General features: G+C 33.7%; 1 protein-coding gene across 15 annotated transcripts in view; it reads right to left on the reverse strand.

The window, feature by feature from the left end:
- b3galt1b (UDP-Gal:betaGlcNAc beta 1,3-galactosyltransferase, polypeptide 1b) overlaps nt 1–23,917 on the reverse strand; it is a 211,668-nt gene that overhangs the window by 179,742 nt on the left and 8,009 nt on the right. The window contains exon 1 of one of the 15 annotated variants that reach the window (XM_051119796.1): nt 15,697–15,786. The exons of the other annotated variants lie outside the window; for them this stretch is intronic. The gene's annotated coding sequence lies outside the window, so the exon portion shown is untranslated. Of the gene's footprint in view, nt 1–15,696; nt 15,787–23,917 lie in introns of those variants that run through there. 15 annotated transcript variants of the gene reach the window in all.

A 23,917-nucleotide genomic window follows, 5' to 3' on the forward strand; every position in this document is an offset into this window, starting at 1 on the left:
ACTAAAATAACCCTGATTTTTCCAAAGCCAGTAACCATAAATAACTGTGATCTCAATATTGACTAAAATAATCATAAATGTGATTTTTTGCCACAATCGTGCACTGCACACCACTACCACTGTGTCCTCAATAACGTTCCAGTATAGGTCATACCGGGGCTAGTTGTCACATAGGGAAAGGCTGTATCTCATTTAAAAAAAAAAATCCATTAAAAATAATCCAGATTGCTTTCTAGCAGTGCTTCTGTATGCTGGCTTCAAACACTTACTTTAAAACCCTGTTAAATTAGATTTTATTTTGTAAATTCCTAAAAGGACAGAACAAACAATTCGAAACATTCAATTGTGTTTGTAGAAAATGTTTTTTTGTTTTGTTTTGTATTATTTCATAAATGCCAGGTCAGGTCAGTAATTTCATTGAATTATGGCAATAACAGTCAAGCTTTTGAAGATGTTTGTGTTTATACAGAAATTGATTTTTTTAAACATAAAAATGAAATTAAGGGGGAAAAAATGAAAGTAGCCCTGTTCTTCACTCTGACAAGTAAGGCATCAAGACATAAAGACAAACGCTTCAATTACAACTGAGCAACAAAATGACAACAAAGGGAATTACATACAAATAAATACAATATAATTACTCAGAAAGTTATCAAAGCTTGGCAAAATTGAGTATTATTATTTTTAACACAGGAAATGCACGTCTTTCTGATTCAACATCACTGAAAACCAATCTAACAAAGAGAGCTGGTAAGATTCACTTTTGCATTTTTCTACTTAATTGAATAAAACCACAAGCCATTCTACACCACACTGAGTTATTTCACTTAGCAATGTACTGTTTAAAGCATTTAAAACAAACACGTTGGTGTAAACTACCACTCTTAAGTATTTCTCAAGCAACACAAGCATGTGTGAATTGAACTCGCTGCCTTCGATACAACACAAAATCTTGCAATTTATCACGTTTCCTGTTTTCACACACACACAAACTTTTATGTGCGAGTCAACAATGCTAACAATCAACAAAACTGATTAATTCCACTTTAACTCAGATGAATGAATTCCACGAATCACAAAACAAGCTATTAAATGAGACAATTTGCATCAACAGAGTAAATAAAAAGCTAAACAGTCAACCAAATACATCCACAATAATTATCCATGCCCCAGTGCATGCTGGAAAAGCCAGCAAAGCAAAATCAGCAGAATTTAACAACAACAAAAACACTATTTGTGCAGCTTTATGAGCGTTATGAAAAAGCGTTATGAAAAATCGTGTGCTTTGAATGTGCGTGAATAAACACTAAAATAATCAAGACATATCTGTGATGAATTCATAATGTTATGCAGACATAACTGATTAAGATGTGAGCAGCATTTAAACCACAAGCTGCTATTTTAGCCACAACGTTGGCAAAAAGGTCTGAGAAATGAGAAATTTAACATTAGTTTCAGTGTTTAATCAAAACAGACACATATTGAAACACGTTCGTTTTCTCATTAGGGTTCAGTGAAAATGAGTAGCAGACATGTCCTGTTGTGTGACATTTCCTTTAAAATTATTTTAAACAGTATTTCCCTAATTGTTTTGTAATTGTTGCTTTTTTGTAGCTGTGCGAGCATATTAATTAAACGACTACAGGGAATATTAGTTCTTTTCAAAAATTCATTTGTCACACCGCAGGAGCATTTCTATACAACTAGTGAGGGCAAAACGGTGATTGAAATTATGAAAAGAAACGGTGACCATTATGGACATAAGAGATATACTTCTCCTCATATATTATTAATATAAGGTAACCAAGGCAACGAAAATGTCTATTGGATCGAAAACCATTTACATTTATGCATTTAGCAGACGCTTTTATCCAAAGTGACTTACTCTGCATACATTTAATCAGTTTATGTATTTCCTGCATTGAACCCATGACCTTGGCATTGCTAGCTGCATTGCTACAGGAACATATAAAGCAATATTAACCCTTTAAAGCCTGATACACACATTTTTAAAGGTCTCTAAATGAGCATGAACAAAACTTTGCTGAAAAACCTGTTGCACATAATCTACTGCTTGTCTTCTGTCATCTGATACAGTTTATAGCTATATCAGTTTTTAGTTAATCATTATTGTATTGCAATGCACACTGCTATTTACTTAAATTCCTTTCTGCTCATCAAGGCTGCGTTTATTTGATAAAAAGTCTAGAAAAAACAATAATATAGTGTAATATTATTGTTATTTAAAATAGTGGTTTTCTATTTTAATATAATTTAAAATAGAATTTAATCCTGAGATGCAAAGCTGAATTTTCAGCATCATTACTTTAGTCTTCAGTGTCACATGATCCTTCAGAAATCATTCTAATATGCTGATTTATTATCAGTGTTGGAAACAGTTGTGTTGCTTAATTGTTTTATTTATTTATTTTGTTTTATTTTTATTTTTTGGAACCTGTGATATTTTTTTCAGGATTCTTTGAATAAAACATTAAAATAAACAGCTTTTATTTAAAATAGAAATATTTTACAATACAATACATTTCAAAAAATGGGGTCAGTAAATTTTTTCTTTGAAAGAAAAATAATACTTTTATTTAGCAAGGATGTGTTAAATTGATAAATAGCAATAGTAAAGAATTACATTGTTAGAAAAGATTTTTATTTTGAGTAAATGCTGTTCTTTTTATTTATCAAAGAATCTTGAAAAAAGAATCACAGCTTTCAAAAAAATACTGTTTCCAGCATTGATAATAAATCAGCATATTAGAATGATTTCTGAATGATCATGTGACACTGAAGACTGGACTAATGACTGATAAAAAATTTAGCTTTGCATCACAGAAATAAATTATATTTAAAAGTATATTAAAATACAAAACCGTCATTTTAAACTGCAATAATTTTTCATAATATTATTTTTTCCTGTATTTTTGATTAAACAAATAGAACTTTGATGAGCATAAGAGACTTCTTTAAAAACATTAAAAATCTTAAAAGTGAAAATTAATGTTTATATGCATTTTTGTAAGTAGTCTTCTATATAGTGACAAAAAAACATTGATCTACATTACAAGCTCTCAGAATTTTAACTTACTTTTTAGCCATATGAATATCTGTTTCTGCAACAAATTGCAAGTTTTGCTCAGATGTTTTTCCTTCTCAAATATGAGCTCCATATGAGCTCCAAATATGAGCTTCACTATATGACAGTATGAATGCCATAAGCGCCTGATTTAATCAAACACAGTACTACTCAAACACACTATTTATTTATTATAATTAATTCTAATGAATTATTTTACCAAATTAAGAGGGATCATACAAAATGCATGTTATTTTTTTATTTAGTACTGACCTGAATAAGATATTTCACATAAAAGACATTTACATATAGTCCACAAGAGAAAATAATATATGAATTTATAAAAGCGACCCTGTTCAAAAGTTTACATACGTTTGATTCTTACTCTGTGTTTTTACCTCAGTGATCCACAGCTGTGTTTTTTTTGTATAGTGATAGTTGTTCACGAGTCCCTTGTTTGTCCTGAACAGTCAAACTGCCCACAAAATCCTGCAGTTTCCACAAATTCTTTGGTTTTTCAGCACTTTTGTGTATTTGAACCCTTTCCAGCAATGACTGTATGATTTTGAGATCTATCTTTTCACACAAAGGACAACTGAGGGACTCATATGCAACTATTACAGAAGGTTCAAACACTCACTGATGCTCCAGAAGGAAACCAGGGGGTGAAAACTGTTTGAATTTGAAGATCAGGGTAAATTTAACTTATTTTGTCTTCTTTGAAACATGCAAGTACCTTCTGTAGCTTCTGAAGGGCAGCACTAAATGGCAAAATAATAAAAAATGTACACATCTTCATTCTGATCAAACGTTTTCACCCCCGTCTTGTTGGATAAAGGCTCAATAAACCATTTTTTAAAGCATCTGTCATGCTTTTCAGTTTTAATGTTGAAGACAGAGCTTATCTACTAAGTACCTTTTACTTCACATTTGAACCTTTTCAGTAACAGTAATCTTTTTTTCTGCTCAATTTGCTGGACCAAATCATTTTTGCCCCAAACTACAGCAGAGCTGTTCTGAGACCCATTTCTGATGGAAGACGGACCCCCTGAAGGTACATGTCGGGCCGTGGTACGAATCGGGAACTAAGGATCGCCACTGTCTCGTTTAAGAACATTTTAGTTTCTCCCATAGGAAATCAGCTGATGCTGAGGATGGTTTTTAAACTCAGTTATGGGAGACAGGGGAACAGTAACCGTATCCTCACATCCAGAAACCAGTAGTTGACCCTCTCTATATTCATCGCCTGTTTTACGAGCACAAGGACCTCACTCGAGTAATGTAGTTAAGAAGGACAGGAGCGAAAAAAAGCCTCCGACAAGCTGCTAATACTCGCCTCTGCCTTGGGAAATAGGCAACCTCAATTTCTGGGGCCATAGCCGAACTAGCTTCTGTATTATTGAATAGAGAAGAGCAATGTCGTCTGTGAGAGCGATCACCTGATGTCAGCAGTGTGAGGAGTGATGGCCGACTGGCTCTTGTGTTTAACTGCTCACAGCGACAAATTGCACGACTGCTAAACGAGACAAGTGCAATGCATTTACACATGGACTTTGTGATATATCTAAGGTGGCGGTGCATCAATCACCCTGACGCCAGAATCATGCCACTGAAACAAATGCAAAGAGTGTTAATGAGTCTTATACAACAGCCACTTAGATTCAGCACAAACACTCACTGACTAATGACAATGAGGTTTCATTAGCAAAGGATACAGAAGTCATTTTAGATATTTACTGCAGTGTATATCTGAAGTCAATGCGGAATTGTGTTTGCAACCTATTTTACTTCTGTAATGTGACAAATTTTAGAGGGGTTTCTTAATCCATCAACAAATGATTTGATTGTGAAAAGCTGTAAAATGGTTTACAAAAAAATTTAAATCGTTAAAAAAAAAATCTCACTGAAGCTGTGCATGAACCAGGACTGTGCAAAATTGGAAAATCAACGATTACTGAATTGCAAAAGCAGGAAGAGGAATTTACAGGAAGAAATTCAACACAGCTATGGCATTCTGGGTAATAAAGGGCTCAACCTTGGTCCTCAAACGTCAATATATTAAATATGATGGAATAAATAAATCAAATATTTCAAAAACAATTCTTTGTATAAAAATAACTTTTGTTTAAATTTCTTGTACATTAAAAATTAGAAAATGGGGAATGTTGCATCTAATGGAAATGAACTAAATACTATAACTGAATAAGTAAACTTAATTTAACATAATTTTAACCTAAAAATAAATATTAAAAAATTACAAAAGCATATTATAAAATGACTAAACAATAAAATATAAAATGAAATAAAACATTTAAAAATGAAATACAAAAATACAATAATAAAAATCTTAAAATAATAATAAAAAAAACTAATTTGAAATTACAATAACAAATAATACTAAAATAACACACTGGAAGATATACAAAATTTAAAAATCAAAGATTAATGAATTGCAAAGACAGGAAGAAATTCAACACAGCTACTGCATTCTGGGTAATTAAGCGTTCCACCTTGGTCCACAAAAGTTAATATATTAAATATAATGGAATATATAAATAATATATAAATTAAATAATTATTAGTATAAAAAACACATTAATGTAAATGTCTTTTAAAAATAATTACAATTAAATTTATTACATTAAAATTTTAAATACAAACTTTGCATTCTGTTATTGCAATTAAACTTTAAATCAAATTTAAAAATTTGGAATTAAGAACACATTTTTTATTCCATTCTGAATGGTGCAAAAATGACTATTTTTGGTCATTCAAATTTTCAAAATGTGAAATTTTTAGCTGAAATAGAACAAAATATGAAAAACTTGAAATTAAAAATTTGAAAACTGGGAATGTTGTCATAACTGAACTGAATAATATAAGCTAAATAGGAACATTAAAAAAGTAACAAAAGCACATTGCAAAATTACTAAATAATAAAATATAAAATTAAAATTCTAAAAATGAAATATACAAAAAATAATAATAATAATAATTAATACTTAACCACCCCACAACCTTAAACCAATGTATTTAAAAATAAATAAATAAATAAATAAAAATAAATTAATTAATTAATTCCATCTCATATTCACCTCTATTCTATCTTGCTTTCTCATCTTTCTAATAAACCTGACATCGTATACTATGAATTATGTCGGCTCTGTGACAAATTGCTTGTTATGTTCCTCATTTGTAAGTCACTCCGGACAAAAGCATCTGCTAAATGAATAAATGTAAATATAAAAAACTGTCAACAGCAAATATGCATCACACACACAGACAGGGTCACTCAACCTTAATTGTTTATGTCCGTTCTTGACTCCCGTTCTTATTTTAGCCAGTTTCTCATTGATTTGCTGCCAAATTGCGGCGTCGCAATACGTGACAGGAAACGTCAGCAACAGTCGTTTAGTCTGTCACCACGATCTGTTTATAATCGGTCAAACTTGCAACTGAAGAGGGCGAGATTTCCATGAAAACTGTCTGCGGATGTGACATCTCCGACTGCATTTGACTAGCTTCAAGTTACAGGCTGCTTGAGAAAGACCATATTGCATGAAGTCTGGGTCTGTGTTGATGTGTCACTCCCTGCTCATTAGTATGCCAAGGACGGACCACCTGCTGTTGAGGTTTACACTCCAGAGGTTCGTTTGATTACAAATGTCTTTTCAGATGGCGTGTTAAAGAACAAAGAATAGAAGGATTGTTAAAGAAGAGGAGGAGAGATGAAAAGGGAAGGCGTGAATTGATAAGACGGGTTGTGTTGTTTGACATGCTTGTGATCTGAATACGGCTGTAGTATTACAAGCTAATCAAAGCGTTAGTTAGCATATAATGATCAGCACGAAGACAATCCAGTACGGTTCAAACCACTGTAATTTGAGCCTAAAGTTTATACGACATCAAAACCCACTCTATTTACTTGCTTAATACATGTTCCTAGTCTTGCACAATTCAATGGTGCAAAAAGGTAATTATTTATTCACATATACTTACTTGCTCCTCCTCGAAAATGACTTTCGTTTATGGCTGATATCAAAAAACCCTCTTATTCTGGTACATAACATCCATAATTCAAGATGCAATCAACTTCTGATGGGTAGAAACAATTTCCAGCCAATATTTTTCATTGTTAAAGGAACACAGGCAAATACATCAGATTACAGAAGTAAAATGAGTTCTTTGGCACATAAGCAAATAATAAAGCACCTCCAAAAAGTATTCAGGCACTTAAAATGTATGAATGTTATTGCATTAGACACAAGTGAACGTGAAACAATGGCTCAGTGTCTTTTAATCAGCTGATGATTTTTAGTGGATATACACTGCCAGTTAAAAGTTTTTGGATAGTAAGATTTTTTATGTTTTTTTAAATAAGTCTCTTCTGCTCACCAAGCCTGCATTTATTTGATCTAAAATACAGCAGTAATATTGTGAAATATTTTTACTATTTAAAATAACTGCTTCCTTTTTTAATATAATTTAAAACGTAATTTATTCATGTGATCAAAGCTAAATTTTCAGCATCATTACTCCAGTCTTTAGTGTCACATGAGTCTTCAGAAATCATACTAATATGCTGATTTGCTGTTAAAGCAAAACTTTCTGGTCTTGAGTTTTCAGATTTTTAATGTTTTTTAAAGAATTCTCTAGTACTCACCAAGCCTGCATTTATTTGATCTAAAATATAGCAGTAATATTGTGAAATATTTAAAATAATTGCTTTCTACTTGAATATATCTTAAAATGTAATTTATTCATGTGATCAAAGCTAAATTTTCAGTAACACATGAGCCTTCAGAAATCATTCTAATATGCTGATTTGCTGTTAAAGAAACATTATTATTATAATTATTAATATTATAAAAATTTAAAACAGTTGAGTGCATTTTTTTTCAGGATTCTTTGATACTTTAAATTGATCAAAAGTGATGATAAAGACATTTATAATGTCACAAAAGATTTCTATTTCAGATAAATGCTTTTCTTCTGAACTTTCTATTCATCAAAGAAACCTGCATAAAAACAATCTCAACATAATAATAATAATAAATGTTTGAGAAGCAAATATTAGAATGATTTCTGAAGGATCACGCGACTGCAGTAATGATGTTGATTACATTTTAAAATGTATTCAAATAGAAAACAGTTATTTTAAATAAAAAAAAAAACATTTCAAAAATGTACTTTGCTGTACTTTGGATAAAAAACAAAAATGCAGGCTTGGTGAGCACAAGAGACTTTTTACATTAACCATAAAAAATCTTACTGTCCAAAAAATGTTTGACTGGTGTACAAAGTTCATCACATTAACTATAGACATAATTGCACTTTTAGAATTCATTTTGAACAGGATATCAACTGTTTTCTTATTTCAAAATGTGCAAACTTTCTGGTCTTGAGTTTTCAGTTCAACATACATACAAGAACATACACAGAAGATAAAAGGATATTATATCGAAATGAATTGACCTAATGACATACATACACACATACACTACCGTTCAAAAGTTTGGGGTCAGTACATTTTTTTTTTTTTTTTAAGAAATTAATACTTTTATTCACCAAGGACGTATTAAGTTAATAATTAAAAGTTAATAATAAATAATTTACATTGTTATAAAATATTTATATTTTGAATAAACACTGTACTTTTTAAACTTGTTATTCATGAAAGAATCCTGAAAAAAAAAAAATCACAGGTTCCAAAAAATATTTGGCAGCACAACTGTTGATATTATCCAACATTGATCATTCTAATAATAAATCCGCATATTAGAATGATTTCTGAAGGATCATGTGACACTTAAGACTGGAGTAACAGCTGATAAAAATTCAGCTTTTCATCACAGGAATAAATTCTATTTTAAAGTATGTTAAAATAAAAAACATTATTTTATATTGTAAAAACATTTTGCAATATTACTGTTTTTTTTCTATACTTTTAATCAAATAAAGGCAGCCTTGATGAGCATAAGAGACTTCTTTAAAGACTATTACAAGTCTTACTGACCCCAAACTTTTGAACGGTAGTGTACATACATACATGAATGAATGAATGAATGACTAAATGAATTAATAAGGGGGAGAGGGCATTTAAAAAACTGATAAAGCATTTTAAGAAAGAAAATTATGTTGCAAAACATGGTACAAATTCTAGAAAGATTTATCACTTTCTTATTAATGTATATTGATTACTTGAATACAAATTAGATTATTTCTTAAAGATGTTAAAGTTTACTTTTTGTGTATTTACATTTAAGATGTAAATCTTTTTAATAAACAGTTTATACAAAAAACTTGCTTTGATCCTATTCTTATTACATTTAAACCCAAAACAAATATGTTCATTTGAAAAGTGTGTTTGAACTCTTTCTCAAATAAATGCCACTCGCTTTGTTATTTTCTTATTTAATGCAATGACATTTTGTGGCTTATGCAAACACTCTTTTGGCTCAATGTAAAACAAATAATATATGATATAAATGAACAATCACTTCTAAACTCAGCTGTCAGCAGCGGATCTTCATTCGGTTAAAGACCTCAGGTAGGCGTTCTGCAGATTTGATGGATGCTAAAGGGTTAAAGTAAATCTCGAGAGCTGGGAAAGATTTCGTGGCTGATTCTGGAACTCAGTGAGTTATTGCTTTTATTCTAGGAGCAGTCAGGCTCTCATTGGTAATAAATCGTGGTGCTCAATATCCGATCCGTGAGGTGTCAGTTATGAAGACTGAACTTGGCACAGAATTTGTTTTCCATCGCTTAAGCGGCCGGGCTGCAGCCTCTCCAAGAACATTGATTGCCCTTTTCCTTCCCCTCATCCTGAGCAGATACAGTAGCGTGGCAGCGACTGGTAATAACGGGAAAAAAAACAGGGCACTTCAGCCTTGAAAATATCTGTTAATAACTTTGAGGTCAGTCTGTATGAAACCTGCCGGCATGCGGAGCAATGCACAAGGATGCATCTGTGAACCTAGTGTTGCAGAGTCAGACGTATGACTAGAAGTGTAAAGACTGCTCCTTTCGACAGCTCGCTCTGGTCAAGAACTGGCCGTTTGGACAGAAAAACTACATTTGAAACTGCATGTTTTCATATACTGTTTAGTGGGACAAAAAAGTGTTGTTGACACATTGCAAGCCTTATTACATTGGCTCTTGAATATTAATTAGCGGAAGCTACTTCACCTATTCAATATTCATGATGTCAGTTTAAACTAAGACTAAGAAACTAAAACTATTAAAAAGCTTTTTGTTAATTGAAATAAAGCTGAAATAAAATAAAATATAATTATCAGATGAATATAATTTTAATTTTAGACAATTTTAGGGTCTTTTTACTAATTTATTTATAAATTGTGTTTTTTGGTTTTAAAAGCATACTATATATTTATTAGAATTTTTATTTTATTTTAGTTTGTTTTGTTTTATTTTATGTTATGTTATGTTTTTTTTTTTTTTGTTTAGGACAGTGTCTTTATTTACATGCCGTAAACATCAGTTAGTACGCACACTAGATGTCTTTTTAAGACAATTTTAGGGCATTTTAACTAATTCATTAATAAAATAGTGATTTTAGGTTTTTACAGCATACTATATTTATTAGAATATTATTTTACTTTTTAATTTTAAAGTGTTTTTTATAAATAAAATATTATTTTATTTTATTTATTTTACTAGATGTCTTTTTAAGACAATTTTAGAGCCTTTAAATAAAATAAAAATGAAAACTGAAATCATAAATGCTAATTCAAAACTTTAATAAATACTATACTAGTATTTTGTACTAATACTAGAAAAACACTTCTGAAATGCTGTAATAAGCTTTATAATGTGTTATCAATACATCTAAGTTAGACAGCACGTCTATGAACCGCCCACCGTCTGTTCACTGACCCTGTGCTTGTCATATCCATTAGTCAATGATAATAAAATGGCAGCTTTGGATTGTAAAGACAGATCATCTGTTTATTAAAAGTGACTGAAGAGGAGGGGCTGTAAAATCGAGCGGCTCTCATTGATCTCCTGGCTGATTTTAAAACAAGACTATGAGCTCATCAAGTAAACACAACTAAAGCACTGGTTTAAAAGGTTAAGATGTGACTGATGGAGCTAGAATTTGTGTACAACACACTCTTTTGTTGTTACTAAACAGAAATGATCTGCCTGTCATTCACATGGCATTTCATTTAATTACTCAAAAATGAAAACTGTCATTATTTATTCATCCAAAACTGCATTACTACTCTTGTATGGAAAGAAGCAGCTGAGATTTTCTGCTTTAAACAATATCTTTTGTCTTTCACAGAACAAAGGAAGCCATATGGGTTTTGTGCAACATGAAGGACAGAAATGACGAGAGAATTTTAATTGCAGCTATGAGAAAGTCTTTAGCAATCATTGGAAATCTAAGGGTTTTTTTAATGCATAGGGTTTGTTGCAACTGCCTGCATTTTAACCGGATGCCGCCCAGCAATCTCATCTGACAGGCTTCCTATAATGCTCTACAGAAACCCATTCCCCACTGCACTCATGCTGACCGAATGTCAGACTCTATTTCAAATATCTCAGCTCAATCTACACTGCATTACAGACACGTTAAACGCACTAGAAGCCGCACACTTCACAAAGAGACTGGAGCCCATAAGCTGCTTTATTCATGACTTTCACTATTTTCTACTTGCTTGTGCATTTATAATGCAGAATGACAAATATTTTGACGTTTTCCCTTTGTTTTAGATTTGCTCCTTAAATTCCTTGGGAATTTAGCTTTTTATAGCTGTAATGCAGAGCTAAAAAATAATGTGCACAGGAGCTTTGGTTTTAGCAGAATTCTAGAGGAGACTCGTGTTATTTTCTTTGGAGAAACATATAAAAGGAAGAAAAGTCGCCATTTAATCTTATTACTGTCTTGGAGAAACAACTTCTGGGATAGGAATTGGTAGCAAACTCCAATCAGCAGTTTTTGTTAATCTGGGTAATCGATTATTTGGGCTGTTAGTTCATTTAAATCAAATCAAAATATTATTTTGCACCCTGGAAATGCCACTAAATTGCACTGGTAATTTAAAGTTTACCAACATTATATTTCAGTTACAGAGCCATGAATTTGGCACCAGAAAAGGGCTGTTGAAAAACTTTATAGCCAAAGTTGCTCATCTAGCACTTGTGCAGTACAGACAACAATAGATGCGTGGGGTACAAAAGCCTGACATCACAGAGATTTTGAAATAAACTAATCAAATATACAAAAAAGTGAAATTGATTATATGACTCGGATTTTCTTGTGGAGAATATGATTATCAGATTTTGCTCCAGTGTTGCTGTCATAACACTCGTAAAAATAAAGGCTGAAAAAGAAAGTTCTCAGCGACGACATGGAAAAACATTCCGGCTCCCCAAAGAATCATTACATCACTTGCTCATTAATGGATCCTCTGCAGTGAATGGGTGCCGTCATAATGAGAGTACAAACAGCTGGTAAAAACATCACAATAAGCCACAAGTAATCTACACAACTCCAGTCCATCAATTAATGTCTTGTGAAGCGAAAAGCAGCATGTTTATAAGAAACAAATCAATCATTAAGAAACCATTGCCTCTGACTAACATATGAGTCCTCTATCCATACTAATGGTTTCTTCAGTGTAAAGTCAACTAGTCTAAAACAGGAGAGAAATATACACATATCAAGCACTGTTTACAAGCACAAACTGTCCTAAACAATTCTATTTAAATATGTGGGTAGATTTTGATGTGAAAGGAGACTATGTGATGGTATTTTTCACTGGAGGAAGTTTTGTTTTGGATTATGGACTGATATTTTGGCCAGACCTTATGGTTTAAAAGTGAAAAAAAATGTCTTAATTAATCATTTGTTTTATACAAACATGCTGTTTTTCATTTTACAAGACATTAATTACTCAACTGGAGGATTCTTGTGATGCTTTTATCAACTGCTTGGACTCTCATTCTGACGGCACCCATTCACTGCAGAGGAACCACTGGTGAATCTGTCATCAGATTTTGCTCCAGTGTTGCTGTTATAACACTTCTAAAAGTAAAGGCTGAAAAAGACAATTTTGCAGCGATGGCATAGAAAAACCATTTGGGCTCCCCAAAGAATCATTAATCACTTGCTCACCAATGGATCCTCTGCAGTGAATGGGTGCCGTCAGAGTCCAAACAGCTGATAAAAACATCACAATAATCCACAAGTAATCCACACCACTCCAGTCCATCAATTAATGTCTTGTGAAGCGAAAAGCAGCATGTTTCTAACAAACAAATCAATCATTAAGAAACCAAGTCCTTTATCCATATCACTGGTTTCTCCAGTAAAAAGTCATCTAGTGTGAAACAGGAGAGAAATATGCACATATCAAGCACTGTTTACAAGCAAAAACTGTCCTAAACAATTCTATTTAAATATGTGGGTAGATTTTGATGTGAGAGCACAAGTGATGGAATTTTTCACTGGAGGAAGTGTTGTTTTGGATTATGGACTGATATTTTGGCAAAAAAAAAAATGCATTAATGATTTGTTTCATACAAACATGCAACTTTTCACTTCACAAGACATTAATTGCTCAGTGGAGGATTATTGTGATGTTTTTATCAACCGCTTGGACTTTCATTCTGATGGCACCCATTCACTGCAGAGGAATCATTGGTGAATCTGTCATCAGATTTTGCTCCAATGCTGCTTTCATAACACTCGTAAAAGTATATGCTGAAAAAGGCAGTTTTCTCAACCATGGCATAGAAAAACCATTTTGGTTCCCCAAAGAATCATTCCCTCACTTGCTCACCAGAGGATGTTCTGCAGTGAATGGGTGCCGTCAGAATGAGAGTCCAAACAGCTAATAAAAACATCACAATAATTCACAAGTAAACACTCCAGTCCATCAATTAATGACTTGTGAAGCGAAAAAGCTGCATGTTTGTAAGAAACAAATCACTCATTAAGATATATATATATGAGTCCTCTATCCATACTACTGGTTACTCCAGTGAAAAATAATCTAGTCTGAAACAGGAGAGAAATATGCACAGATCAGGCACTGTTTACAAGCAAAAACTGTCCTAAACAAATATATGGGTGAATTTTGATGTGAGAGGAGAACAGGGGGTGGACTTTTTGACTGGAGAAAGTGTTGTTTTGGATTGTGGACTGATATTTTTACCAAAAGTGTTGGTTTAAAAGTGACAAAAAATGTCTTAATGACTCATTTGTTTTATACAAACATGTAGCTTTTCATTTTGCAAGACATTTATTGATCAACTGAAGGATTATTGTGAAATATTGTGATGCTTTTATCAACAGTTTGGACTCTCATTCTGACGGCACCCATTCACTGCAGAGGAACCACTGATGAATCTAGTGTTGCTGTTGTAACACTTCTAAAAGTAAAGTCTGAAAAAGACATTTTTCTCAGCGACGGCATAGAAAAAACATTTTGGTTCCCCAAAGAATCATTACATCACTTGTTCACCAGAGGATGCTCTGCAGTGAATGGGTGCCGTCAGAATGAGAGTCAAATCAGCTGATAAAAACATCACAATAATCTACAAGTAATCCACACCACTCCAGTCCATCAATTAATGTCTTTTGAAGCGAAAAGCACTATGTTTGTAAGAAACAAATCGCCACAAATATGTGGGTAAATTTTGATGTGAGAGGAGAACAGGACGTTTTCACTGGAGGAAGCATTATTATGAATTACAGACTGATATTTTGGCCAAAAGCGATGGTTTAAAAGTTAAAAAATGCCTTAATGATTCATTTGTTTTATACAAACATGCAACTTTTGACTTCACAAGACATTAATTGCTCAACTGAAGGATTATTGTGGATTATTGTGATGCTTTTATCAACTGTTTGGATTCTCATTCTGGCGGCACCCATTCACTGCAGAGGAATCTTTTATGGACAATGTTCTCTAAAGGTTCTTTATGGAATCACAGATGCCAATAAAAAGCTTTATTTTCAAGAGTGTATAAGAGATACTAAAGAAATTCCAAGAGTCCGTTTTCTATTAAACTTCACTCACATTGTTATTCCAAGCATTTTCACTTCTGGTCTCAGACTTTTGGCCTCCTTCATACTTGGAAAATCCCATCTTCGCTGCTCAGACTTAGAAACGCGGCCCACTGGGGAACATGAGATTAGAGATATCACAGGCGGTTTTATCCGATAACATCAAATCAGAATTGCAACCTGGAGATTATCACGGCTACACCAGCAGGCAAAATGCGGTGCGATAAGTCTGTTTCTATTTTTCCTTTATACAAATCATAACTGGATTAGGACAGCCGTGTCTCTTTGTCCTTTATCTCTCATCTCCGCCTGCCTCTTGTCATTATTATATTTCATGTATTTTTAGCAGTGATATTTCAAAGGCAGCACACTGACACATCTGTCATCGCTCACATCCGTTAGAGGGTAACAAAGTGACACACCGTTTCTCCGTCAGGAATCCGGGACGGAAGCAGAAAGCTTTCCGCTGCACCCACCTGCAAGATCACCCAGGCAGAACATGCGTTTGATCAGAGGCAGAATTGCTCTCCTACCTTTGCACCGTCTAGTGACACGATAGCGGCTCGCTGACCTGTTTCATGTTCCAGCTCTCTGGATAAATAATCTGGCTCCTTTCCTCTGGCGGTACACAGAGCACCGCGCACTCCGTGCATTTAACAACACACCCACATCGACGAGCCCTCAAAGAGCCTCCGTTTAGAAGGTCGACGTTCTCCGCGGAGAAGAATACGGCGATATTCTCCACGTGGGACGTTTCTCCTGACTGATGTGGCCAGATGCTGTCAGTTCCTGTAGCAGCAGGAAATAAAGCGGCGGATAGCGACCGCACTCAGACTGAACTGTTAGCAGCGGGAGGAAAAACAACTAGATGGAGGCAATCTAATGGAACAAATCTGTACAGAATTTAAGCAACATCTCTGAGGGACTGTAAGCTACATTAGTCAGGGAATACTCAGACAGATGGCAACAAAACTGTTTTTTGTTTTGTTTTTTTTCTCTCTCTCCTGTGCTTGCATTTGAGTCGTCATGAGGCTGAAAAGTGAAAGAAAATAAATTCTTTCACAGTTGTGGGATAAAACTCTTCTTGTCTTGCATCATTTGTGGGATGATTTGAGATGTTGCCACATGTCAGATAACTTAACCGTAAGAGGATGTTTTCGCTTCTTTCATGATATCTGTCACAGTGAATCACCTTCTTTCAAGGTGAATCACACAAAAAACTGTCAAGAACATGTCTGGATTATATATCTGAAGATTCTGGTTACTGGTTTTGTGACATTCGTGACAAATAAGCACATTTTCTTCATTACTGTACTGTATTCAGTATTTTATTTTATAAATAAGCATTTTAAATAGATTACCACTACTGTAACAATAAAAATACTACAATATATACAGTATAAATATGTGTGTGTGTGTGACCCTGGACTGCAAAACCATGAGGGTCATAAGGGTCAATTTTTCAAAATTGAGATTTATACATCATATGAAAGCTGAATAAATAAGATTTCAATTGACGTATGGTTTGTTGGGATAGGACAATATTTTTATTTATTTTAAAATCTGGAATCTGAGGGTGCAAAAAAAATTGAGAAAATTGAGAAAATCGCCTTTAAAGTTGTCCAAATGAAGTTCTTAGCAATGCATATTACTAATAAAAAAATGAAGATTTAATATATTTCATTTAATATATAATCTTTACTTAATACCCTAATGATTTTTGGCATAAAAGAAAAATTGATCATTTTGACCCATACAGTGTATTTTTAGCTATTGCTACACATATACCCATGCTACTTGGCTAGTGGTGGTGGTGACTGGTTTTGTGGTCCAGAGTTACACACACACACACACACACACACACATATATATATAAGGTAAGTTAGGTAAGTTATACATATAACATATTTTAACTGCAGTGTAATAGAGCCAATTTTTCCTGAACAATGTAAATAAATAACAAATGCATAAATAAAATAGACATTTTTAAAACATTTTTATCTTTTTTATATAATTTTCTTGTTTTCCCCCTTAACATCACATAAATCTAAATGAAATAAATGTATAACTTTTATTTTTTTTAAATAATTTTGGTAGTTGTTTTTTATAATTTGATCAGATTTTGGGGTCAGATTTTGGGGTGTAATATGACCAATTTATTATTATTTTTTTCCCTTAACAATGTAAATAAATAACGAATGCATGAATAAAATTGATTTTTTAACAGCATTTTCATCTTTTTATAGAAATTTTTCATCACATAACTGTAAATGAAAACTAACTTTTTATATTAAATAACATGTTTAATTTTTTTTTTTTTTTTTATAATTTTTGTAGCTGTTTTTTAATCATTTTTATAGTTGTTTTTGTTTTTTATTGTGGGGTTTTATCTTTTTTATAAAATTTTCTTGTTTTTCCCTTAACATCACATAAATCTAAAAGAAAAAAATAACATATTTATATTTACAGAATTTTTTTTTTGGTACTTGTAAATGAACGAATGAATAAACGAATGAACGAATGAATATGACCTGGACATGTCTTTGACAAGTCTACTTGTAGAGCTGAAGTCATTCTTTTTAACATTATTATACTTTTTATAACATAACGTACTGTGCATCGCCAACTACAAACAAGCAAATACAGTGCGTTGATGTCCTAGAATTCCTAGATTCCCTGTTTGTCTCAAAGTATTGTTATTTGTGCATCCCAACCAGTCTGACACAACCAATCACTCAGCCAACAGCGGGATCTGTATGACCAACTAATAGCAGACAAGGTAAGGGCCCATGAAACCTGTTCTAAAACAGTCATCTTTTTTGCAATTTAGTGATGCAAGCAGGCCAAAAAATTACACATTTCAGCTTCAAATATAGTAAAAAAGAACTGCTTCTTGTTTAGGTAGCACTAAAAGCATCAAAGTCTTTTCAAATCCCCAGAACATTTACCCGGAGTGGCTGTGACATGTTTCAGACCGCAGTGCGTGATACAGGCCTATCCAATATTTTTGTTAGGTGATGCTCTGCAGGAAAAAGAGCATAGAAGGGTTAGTGGTTCAAATCCCGGCTGTGAAATATTATTGACGTAGCCCGCAGCAAACAAGGCGTTTAATCTGAACTGCTTCAGTAGATATCCATTTACATAAATGGGCAAAACTGTAATCCTTTGCCTTGGATAAGAGCTTCACTGACTGAGAGCAGAGGGGGGGGGCAGTTGTGACGTGAAAGTAAAAACTGCATTATGCTCTGAGTGTGTGGCCCTGGCATTGTAAAAAGCCTCTCATGCATTCAGGTATAGTTTTGCTTGCTGACGGAGGGCTGGTGTGACTCAGTTCAGATGGGTCGAATCGCTTGGATGCATTTACAGCAGACACATCTGAATAGATGAATATCATTTGGCTCAGAAAAGACTCAGTTAAACCAGACACTGTATCATTTCTATGCACAAAACGATATTACAATCTGTTATTTTAAGTGGACGTGATATAACATTTGCAAGTGATATACACAACTGTTTTTTTAAAGAAATTAATACTTTTACCAGGCAAGGACGCATGAAATCAATCAAAAGTCATAGTAAAAATGTTCAAGATGTTATGAAAAAAATCATCAAAAAATTCTGAATAAAATGTATCAGTTTCCACAAAAAATATTAAGCAGCACACTGACATTGATAATAATAAAAATGTTTCTTAAGCAGCAAATCAGCATATTAGAATGATTTCTGAAGGATCATGTGGCATTAAAGACTGGAGTAATGATGTAAATTCAGCTTTGTATCACAGAAATAAATTACATTTTTAAATATAAATTAAAAAACAAAACAGCTATTTTAAATTGTAAAAATATTTACTAATTGTACGTTTTTTACTGTATTTTTTGATCAAACAAATCCAATCTTGGTAAGCATAAGACTTCTTTCAAAAACCATACCAACACAGGGGTGTATTTCGATATTTTCTGGGATTTTATCGATACCGATAATTAGACAATATTTTGCTGAGTGTGTTATTGTGCTGGTATTTTAAGGACTACCATGGACAACTGACTTCTAAATTTTCTGATATTCTTCATATTCTGTGTAATGGTCAGTTCACACTGATATAAATTAATATTTTCCAATAAGTTTAAACTGATTTACTGATTATGGGCATTTTACCCTTTAAAAAGCCCTTTTAAAACCCTTTTAAAGTGTGCATTATCTTTTGAGTCAAATTCTTACATTTGGGCTGTTACCAAGCAAATTAAATCAGTATCAACACAATTTGTGCAATGCAGAGGGAACAGAAGCTGCATCTGAAGTGGCATTTAGATGCATTTACACACTGCTTAATGCAGGTCATGAATGCATTTAACCTGTAGTTACAAATGGATATACAATGTTTTGATATTTTAAAACGTTGAATATTGATATTTGAAATTATTTTTTAATAATGAAAAGATACTTTTAATGTGGAATTAAAACCAGCAGTAGGTGGCAGCAAGTCACAGTTAATAAGTGAGTTATTGCGACTGAACAGAATCATTTAAACGTTCATATCATTGAGGAACAAAACACCGTCATGTTGCTCAGAGACGCACAGCAATGCTGTGGCTGTTTGGAATGATTTTTGTTGGAGAAAAAACGTAAAAACATTTCTGAATTCTTGTTTATTGAACTGTAAAACATACAAAAAAAAAACAATATTACATTTATAATCATGTTAATTTTTTGTGAAGGAAACGGCACTCTTCGTGTGATATTGATTAACTATATGAAGTGGAATAAGTCAAGTCCCCATGTCTTGATTTTGTGATCATTCTAAATGTATTTTAATAGCCTGAATCCTGCAGTGAAAGAACGCAGTTAACGGGCACAAGTCTAGACTTCACGTACACTTTTAAAAATAAAGGTGCTTCACGATGCCATAGAGGAACCTTTTTTGTGTAAATGGTTCCTTAAAGAACCTTTAACATCTGAAGAACCTTTCTGTTTTACAAAAGGTTCTTTTGTGGAACAAGAAGGTTCTTCAGATTATAAAAAGATGGTTCTTTGAACCTTTGACTGAATGGTTCTTTGTGGAACTAAAAATGGTTCTTCTATGGCATCACTGTGAAGAACCTTTGTAAAGCACCTTTATTTTTAAGAGTGTAATGAGTGCACTGCACTCCGTAGGTGTTTTAAATGGTTTTTGCAAAATACTCAATGTCAAATTGAACATCGTTAAAACATCAATTACAACATTATCGCAGACAATACATATCGCACACCCCTATACCAACAGCAAACTTTCAAACAGCAGCCTGTTTTTTAGTGGAATCTCATGCTATTTCCCTGTCTACTGTCTAACAGCATCAATCAGCATGTCATGTTGTCATTTCCCATGATTCCATACTGATTAGCCACTTGACATGGTTTGAAAGTCAGCAGTGGTGCAAAGTTTTTAATTCACTCTCTCTACAGAGCATTGATATAAGCCATATCCACACTTTGATCTTAACTGTAAACATATGACATCGGAAACACCATTATGAGATTGCTAATTGATAATTAAGCGATTATGAGAGTGCTACACGTTGCCTGTCTCAGAAGTGCTGTCAGGAGAATCCCTCAGACGAGCAAATACAATAGCGGCAACCTGTGTTTTATTTGCAGATCATTAGAAGCAACTTTCAGTAGTCGGAGAGATGATCATTATCGGCTGCCCTCCGCTTAACACCCTCTCTGTCTGCAGCTGAAGTTTTCCCCGGAGAACACCTTTAAACGGAGACGGCCTGTCTAACAGAACAAATTAAAGAAGACTGGAAATACAGCGGCATAATGAGCTGATTTAACACACAGGAGAAGGTTCAAAACCGAAAGACCGATAACAAGTGCAAAAGCTGCCAATGCGTTTTGGCCGGGGAGTCTAATTTCCTCAAACACAATATTCCCGAACACATTCGTGCTGGAATGTGCAAGAAAACGGAAAATTGCTATTTCATTAGAACAGTAGCACAACAAGCTCAAATAAGTGAAAGTCATTCCTCGCTCATGCTTGGAATTAATTTCACACATCAATATTCCCAGTCTGTGCTCGTGGTGAGGCATAATGCCCCTGCATGTCAATGCGGAGTAATCAATTAGATCTGCCTGTTATTGAGGCTTTTCTAAGACCTGATCAATACGTCAATGTCAAGCCACCAGACTCCAAACAGCAATTAAAACATAAGCAAAGCAGATAGAAATACACTTCGAGTGACTGTACGCTCACGTTCAGGTTTCCGTATGGGAACGGGAGCTCGTCTAATCATGAAGAGATTACATTTTCCGACAGAATTCACTTAGCGGTGACAGAAACGAGTGCGCCGAGGCCACAAGTCAAGCATAAAACTGCATTTATTTCCCTCAAAGAAAAATCAGCCCTCCAGGGAATACAGGAGACCACAGAGACTATTTCAACATCCGCGACAGAAGCATAAAGTACTAAAAGACACCTGGGACATAAAGACAAACCTCTGATATGCAGACTTCCCCTCCGGGAGTCGACTTACAGAACACATTTTAAACAATACAACACTGTCTTTGCCAAGAAAACGCTGCCAAGGTCACAAAAGCAAATTCAAAGCATCAGCACAATTCATATTGGATTTCAAATAAACCCGAGAGAAAGCACGAGCTGGCGCCCATTCCTCACAACAAGACAAGTGACTTACTGCCTTTGATTTGCCCGGAAGAAAAACGCCGGGGAGGAACGATCCTCATCAAACACCTATTTTGCTTATCCAACTTGAGAACTACAGTAAAGAGAACAAAAGCAAACGAAGGAGACGGCACAGCCATTACTGTCAGTACACATGTACGCCGAACACCCGCCAAAACAGGTGATGCTACTGATACTAACTGCATCAGATAATGCACCGCGCATATGGGCCGTTCTTCAAACGCAAAAATACTTGAACAATGAACAATGTGCTATTATAGACATTTTTCCTAATACATTTTCTTTCATCATGACGTTACTTTTTTTGCATCCTGCCAACTTCAAACTTTTTGCTGTATTAGCAAATATTTACATTCAAGCTAGCATTTTGCCTCCATATATATTTTTAGATTTTAGTCAACATAACATTTCTTTTCCATTTATTTCCCCTTTGTAGACTTTTCCATAAATGCTAAGACATCATCATCTTTTCTAGATGTGAACTCTTTTTATGAAGTCTCTTTTTTTAAATGGTTGATCTTATGCTGAGCTTATACAGGACAATCTTACATCAACCCTGTTGCCATGCTTATTTACAATAAACCACTGATATTTCAAAAGATTATTGTTTACCAATGTTGGGGGTAATGTATTACAAGTGACAGATTACTTTTTTTCAAGTAACTAGTAAAGTAACACATTACTTTTTATTTACGAGAAAATAGTTGAGCGCCAGTTACTTTGTTTTCCTATTTATTGACTGACAAGTGTCCTGTCCCCATGTTGAGAGAAATCAGGAGCAAGTACAGAGGCGTTGTGTACGCTGTGAAACAGAGAAATGCAAACTCAGAATGTAACAAACCCGCAATAATTAAATGTTAAATAACACAAATATCTTTCGCGTATTTAATCCAATTTTATTAACCAATGTCTTTGCTGCTGACCTTCAATGATCCAGTTTAACCATACCAACAAGCAAAAATTACTTCGGATTAAGACGCTTACGCATTTCATTTTCTGGTGTGAAAGGGCTTTTACATTTGTCAAAAATAGAACTTTTTATATTAAAAACAAACAAGCAAGCCCTGCCCAGAATGCGAAAGTAATGCAAAAATAATGTTACACATTACTTTCCATAAAAAGTAACTAAGAAGCATAATTAGTTATTTTTTTAGGGATTAACGCAATATTGTAATGCATTACTTTTAAAAGTAACTTTCCTCAACACTGTTGGTTACATTTTACAATGAAGTCTCATTTCTTGACATTAGTTGATATGAACTAGCTACTAATTAGTAGGGATGTCACAATACTCAATATAATATCGAACCGTTCGGTACGACATCCACGGTTCAATACGCGCTTGTGAATTGCGTTTTTTTGGTTTTGCATTTAAATAACTTCCTTGTTTTATTTCTCTCGGAATTTGCTGTATGTGTGCCCGCGATTTCATGTGCTGAAATTAGGAAATGCTTCCCCGCTTATATTTGAAAAAGCAACACACGCAGAGCGTCTTCCATTCTAATGACATGCAATGATAAGCCTTTCTAAACCTCTTGTCCAACAAAAGAGTTGTAAAAACAAAAATTATAATAACATTATAACTTCACAACATCAGTCGAGTGTTTGAAATCTGTGATCTGATGTGGATTCTTACCACAGAATGAGGCAGACAATAAATTCTATACTCATATTCTATGTAACCGTTAAATCGATTAGTAATGGCTTATGAAAACACACAAGATGGCTTTAAGAACACAGATAAACCATATATTATTGCAGACGAGTGTTTATTGTCCTTACATTTCATCATTCAAAACGTTTAACGTTGTGTCTTGTTTTTTAATCAGTTACAGCAATACCGATGCTTTTATCCATATTAGAGAAACTAGAACGGAACGTCATTAGTGATACTTCTTCGACGCATATGTGTTTTTTTGCACAATGGTGCCTCTGGCTTCCAGTATGAATGAAATCCATTCTATTTTGCAAAAACATAATACCTCTCTCAAAAGAATTAAGAAGACATATGCTAAACCGCACTTTTTCCAGTGTACAGAGGTTTACAGGACCATTTTGTTCATTTGTTGCAAAAAAAAAAACACATTTAAGTGGCAAGATATCAGAACCG

This window comes from Labeo rohita, chromosome 9, assembly GCF_022985175.1.
Source record: "Labeo rohita strain BAU-BD-2019 chromosome 9, IGBB_LRoh.1.0, whole genome shotgun sequence".
Taxonomy (NCBI): domain Eukaryota; kingdom Metazoa; phylum Chordata; class Actinopteri; order Cypriniformes; family Cyprinidae; genus Labeo; species Labeo rohita.